The sequence below is a fragment of the Pituophis catenifer genome, unplaced genomic scaffold (assembly GCF_029215685.1).
Source record: "Pituophis catenifer annectens isolate HBS135680 unplaced genomic scaffold, rPitCat1.0.hap2 SCAF_5, whole genome shotgun sequence".
NCBI classification, from domain to species: domain Eukaryota; kingdom Metazoa; phylum Chordata; class Lepidosauria; order Squamata; family Colubridae; genus Pituophis; species Pituophis catenifer.
The window spans coordinates 10,813,185-10,818,885 of record NW_027256885.1 but is presented as its reverse complement, the minus strand read 5'-3'; positions in this window follow the sequence as shown (position 1 = coordinate 10,818,885).

Sequence of the window (5,701 nt, the reverse complement as noted above, 5' to 3'; positions counted from 1 at the left end):
AAATTAAAATTAAAAATTAACAATAATTCTTCAGGCTCTTGAGTGCCTTAATCCAATATTTGTATATAAATCAAGAAAAGGGGGGAAAAAAAACAATAGCAACAAAGAGAAAAGAAAAAAAAATAGTTCTTCAAATCCTTTATGTCCAGAGAATCTACAGGGAGTGGTTTTTCCTTTTGCCTCTTTCCAAGCCACACATCTCACTGGAGTTGAGATAATTACTCAACAAAGAAGTAAAAAGAAAATAGAAAACATATTCAGGGCCTTCCAGTATATTCCCAGGCTTTAACAACTTAAATAGAAGAGCACCTGTGTAAACAGCATTCAGTAACTCTTCAGTCTCTCTATTTGTTTTGACTACAATATATCCTTTCTTCTGCAACAAAATTTCTCTTCCAGTGGGTGGCAGCACTACGCACTCCCCTAATTCTCCTATCCTTATAAGGGAAGGGGAAAAAAAAGAAAAAAGAGAAAAGAAAAACTTTCTTTTAAATAGCCCAAAAATAAAAGAAATGATCACAGTCCAAATGCATCAACTCAAGAGATATTATAAACCAAAATCCACAAATTCCAAAAATTTCAAGAGTGTCCCAATTGTGCTTTCCTGCTTTCAATCCAGTCCAGTTATCCAAAACGGAAATAAAACAATTAAGTAATTTCAAGTCTTTTAAAATATGTACTTGGGAAAAATAAAATCAATCCAAAATAGGTTCACCGCTCTTCTTCATTTACTGCCCATCATAGTCCCATGCATTAATAACGGTGTTCTTAGTAGAAAAGAAAGTAAAAGTTTCTCACTGATCTAATTACTGTCATTCCGGTCTTCCTTCCTGAAGTTGCCACAGCCTCCGCAGCCTAATGGCTGCTGCTCCGCTGCTGGAAAAAGGGCTTTCTCGGCTCAACCAGGGACTTAGCAATATCCCTGGGAGTCTCAGGACGTGCCCTCCACTGCCACAGTCAAAGCAAGACTGTGTGGTCCAGTTCGGACCGTCCAGCAGCGGAGTTTCTCGGTGGGGTTTCAAGAGCCCTAGAAACCCTGCGCGTCTCGCTGCGGCACCAACTTCCAGTCCATTTTTTTAAATCTATTTTTTATTTTTTTTGGCTTTTTATTTGGAGGAGCATCTCAATTTTTTGTCTCTTCCTATACATACATATATATATATCCTATATATATCCTATGTATATATCCTATACATATATATATATATTCCCTCCTTTTGGATTAGGGTCTTTGGAAGAACCTGAAGAATTGGATTTTTTTTTTCTCCTTTTTAATATCTGTTTCCTCTTTTCTCTTTTTCCCCCTTTTCTACCCTAGTTTTTTCTATTTTTTTTTCTCCTGCCCCATTGTTTAGTGGGATCCCTTAAATATTTCTTGAACTCAAAGTGAATTTAGCCAAATCCAAAATGAGCAAGAAAGTAGCGATGGTGGGAGCTGCAGCGACTACACCATCTCCATCACCATCTGGAGGCCAACGCTCCATTCAGACAATGTTACAACAAGAGAAAGAGAAAGAGACGACACAAATGATTTTACAAATACTTCAAAGAATGGAAAAACAACAACAAAGGATGGAGCAACAGTTACTTAAAACTGATGAAAAGGTGGTTAGCATACAACAAACAATGATGAAATATGAAGGAAGGAGCCTGGATAGCTCTGAAGACAAGGCACTGTAATTTAACACCAGCTGTCTGCAATTAAAGTAAGTTCGAATCTTGCCAGGCTCAAGGTGGACTCAGCCTTCCATCCTTTCTAAGGTAGGTAAATTGAGGACCCAGTTTGTGGGGGCAATAAGCTGACTTTGTATAAAATATACAAAAGTATGAAGGCTATTGCTTAACGCACTGTAAGCCGCCCTGAGTCTCCGGAGAAGGGCGGCATATAAATCAAATTTAAAAAAAAAAAAAAAGACTGGTTAAATTGGAGGAAAAAGTTGGCCAAAAAGAAGAAAAAATGAAGGAAATTGAGAATAGACTCGGAGAGCTCGAACAAGGAACATCTGGCTTAATTGGATGGGAACTGGACAAAGCAGAATTCTACTTAAGATTTCAAAATGTTGCAGAAGAAAAAGGGGAGGATCTTGCTGAGATTATGATTACAATCTTAGCTGGGGCCTTAGAAGTAACTGAAGAGAAGATGATGGAAGGAATTGATGAAATTTATCGAGTTTACACTGGATACGCAATGCGCAATAAGCTTCCAAGAGAAGTACATATAAGATTTACTAAGAAATCAATTAAGACACAGATTCTACAGGCTGCTCGTGACAAGGCTTTGGAATACAAAGGGAAGGAAGTTACAGTTTTGAGACAAATTCCAAGAAAAGTGAGAGAGATAAGAAGGAAATATCAATTCTTGACTAAAGTTTTGTTGCAAAAAGGGATTAACTACAGATGGCTGTTCCCAGAGGGAGTAGGTGTCAGCGTTCCAAATTATGATCTCTTTCAGCGCTGACATGAAATCACAGAAAGACTTGCTTTAATGCTGAGATGAACTTTCACCTAGTTCCTGGCTCTTCAGCAGATAGCGTTACTTGGGCAACAGAGGGAGGGGGGAAATTCCTGTGAAAAGGAAGTGCATGGGACGAAGAGATGGATCTGGATGGTGGCCAATGAGACATTGGGGTTGAAGAACGGAAAGGGAGGGGTTTGGAAGGAGGTGCCAATCTTGGCTGCATCAGAGTTCAGGCTTGTCGTTTTTTCTATTCTTAAATAAAAGAGATTCATTAGAGACTTTGCGTTTGAGAATGAAGTTTATTTAAGATAGCAACGAAACCTGACAGTAGGCTTAACATGGAACTCTCAAAGATACAGATTGAATACAATTGATAAGGCAAGAGCTTTCTACGAGGAAGCTCTTAAAGAGACGGAAGCTGATATGGAAGTTGAAGCTCAAGCAACGCTAGCCCCAATAAAACCCGCGGAAGAGGAATTGATAACGCTGGAAGAAACAGGAGGAGCTGTGGGCGGAGTCATAGAATACAAAGAGCAACGTGAAGCCAGAACAACTAGAGCAACAAAACCTAATTATAAAGTATAAATATGGATGAAAGGAAATTAATCTCAATAAATATAAATGGACTTAATTCGGCCAACAAAAGAAGAACAGTATTCCATAAATTAGAAAAATAAATAATACAGGAATACTATACACAACTATACAAGAAATATGTGATAGAAGAGGATAAAGTGGCAAGATACTTACAAAAAGCTAAATTACCAAAAATTCCCAAAGAGGTTGAGGAGTTATTGGATGGAAATATAACGATGATGGAGCTAACAGAGGCAATTAAGAAACAAAAGAATGGAAAGGCACCAGGTCCAGATGGTCTGCCAGCCGAATATTATAGAACTCTACAAGATTCACTATTGATCCCAATGCTGGAGGTTATGAATGAAGTAATGATAAAAAAAGAAATACCCAAGACATGGACTGAGGCATACATTACTTTGATTCATAAGGAAGAGACAGACCCACAACAAATCAAAAACTATAGGCCGATATCCCTGCTAAACGCAGATTATAAAATCTTTGCTATGATATTGTCAGAAAGATTTAAGAGATATTTGAATAATTTTATACACTCCGATCAAAATGGATTCTTACCTAAAAGACAAATCCGAGACAATATAAGAATAATCTTGGACACTTTAGAATACTATGAAGCGCACCCTGAAAAGCAGATGGGCTTGATATTCTTAGATGCACAAAAAGCCTTCGACAATGTCAATTGGCGGTTTATGATGTTACAGAGATGGGAGATGGGTTTTGGGAAAAAATTTCTTCAGGCAATTGAAGCTATATACTCAAAACAAAAGGCTAAGGTAATGATAAATGGAGATTTGTCTGAATATATTGAAATAGAGAAAGGCACTAGACAAGGATGCCCACTGTCCCCATTATTGTTTATATTGACATTGGAAGTGCTAAACAGAAATATTAGAGAAGAAAAGGAGATAAAAGTTATGAAAATTTGGAAAGAGGAATATAAACTACAAGCTTTTGCAGATGATTTGGTTTTTATCATGGAAAAACCCTTAACATCTATAAATAAATTGCTAGAAAAAAATGGAGAGTTCGGAGAAGTGGCTGGTCTAAAAATTAATAAAGAAAAGACAAAGATAATGACTAAAAATATGTTGAAAAAGCAAAGAGAAGAATTGATGGAGATCTCAAATATACAGGTTACGAATAAGGTAAAATATTTGGGGATACAATTGACAGCAAGGTATAGTTCTCTTAAGGAAAATAATTATAATAAGGTTAAACGACAGATAGGACAAGATTTGGAAAAATGGCAAAACTTGCAACTATCTTTAATTGGGAGAATTGCAACTATTAAGATGAATATTTTGCCTAGAATGTTGTATTTGTTTCAGACAATTCCGATAAAGTTGGATAAGGATTTTTTTACAGATTTGAATAAAATGATATTGAAATACATTTGGCAAGGGAAAAAGGCAAGAATAAAAATTAAGTTGTTACAAGATGCTAAAGTGAGGGGTGGCTTTGGTTTACCTAACTTTGAATTATATTATCAAGCAGCTAGTTTAATGTGGATTAAAGAATGGGTAACACTGAAAAATGCTAGACTTTTGAATTTGGAGGGACATGATTTGTTGATGGGGTGGCATGCCTTTTTATGGTACAAAGGAACTAAAATACAGGGGTATTTCAGAAAACATCAGATACGTGAAGTGTTGCTTTTGAATTGGGAGAAGATTAAAAAATATCATTATTTGAAGATTCCAGTCTGGGTATCTACAATTGAAGCTTTTTCGTATCCAGTGATATTCAAAAGGGAACAAATTGTTAGATATAGTGAATTATTGGATGAAAAGGGTGAACTTAAATTAAAGCAGGACCTAGAAGATCAGGGATTTAAGATGGATTGGTTTTCATATATGCAAATATTTTCTAGATATCGAGAAGATCTCAAACAAGAATGTTTTTATAATGCTTTGACTACCTTAGATAAGATACTGATGGGCTCGGATGACCATGTAATTAAAAAGTTATATGGACGCTTGCTAGAGGCAAAATTGGAAGAAGAACAAGTTAAAGAGACAATGATAGCATGGGAGGAAAATTTTGGTTATAGTATTGATTTAGAGAAATGGCAAAAATTGTGGTCACATAATTATAAAATGACAATGTCTACAGCATATAAGGAGAATTTGTATAAGATGTTTTACAGGTGGCATTTACCCCCGACGAGGATAGCCAGAATGTTCAAGAACAAATCGGAGAAGTGCTGGAAGTGCCATCAGACCCCAGGATCCTATTACCATATGTGGTGGACATGCGTAGAAACAAGGAGAGTTTGGACTAGGATACACACATGGTTGGAAAAAATGACAAAGAGACATATTGACCTTAAACCAGAGATATTTTTATTAGGGATCTTACCAGAGACATTTAACAAAGAACTGCAATATTTGATTGTGAATATATTAACAGCGGCTAGAATTGTATTTGCAAAAAACTGGAAAGGAGAGAAGACGATTACTGATGAAGAAATTATTAGGAAAATGTTGGATTGTGCTGAAATGAGTAGATTGACATTTGAAATAAGAGAACAGGAAGATAAACAATATTATTTGATATGGGAACTATTTTATCAATGGATAGATAATAAAGCATGGAGATGAAATATTATATATGAAATGAAATTTGGATAAAATGTTTAAGCACTTT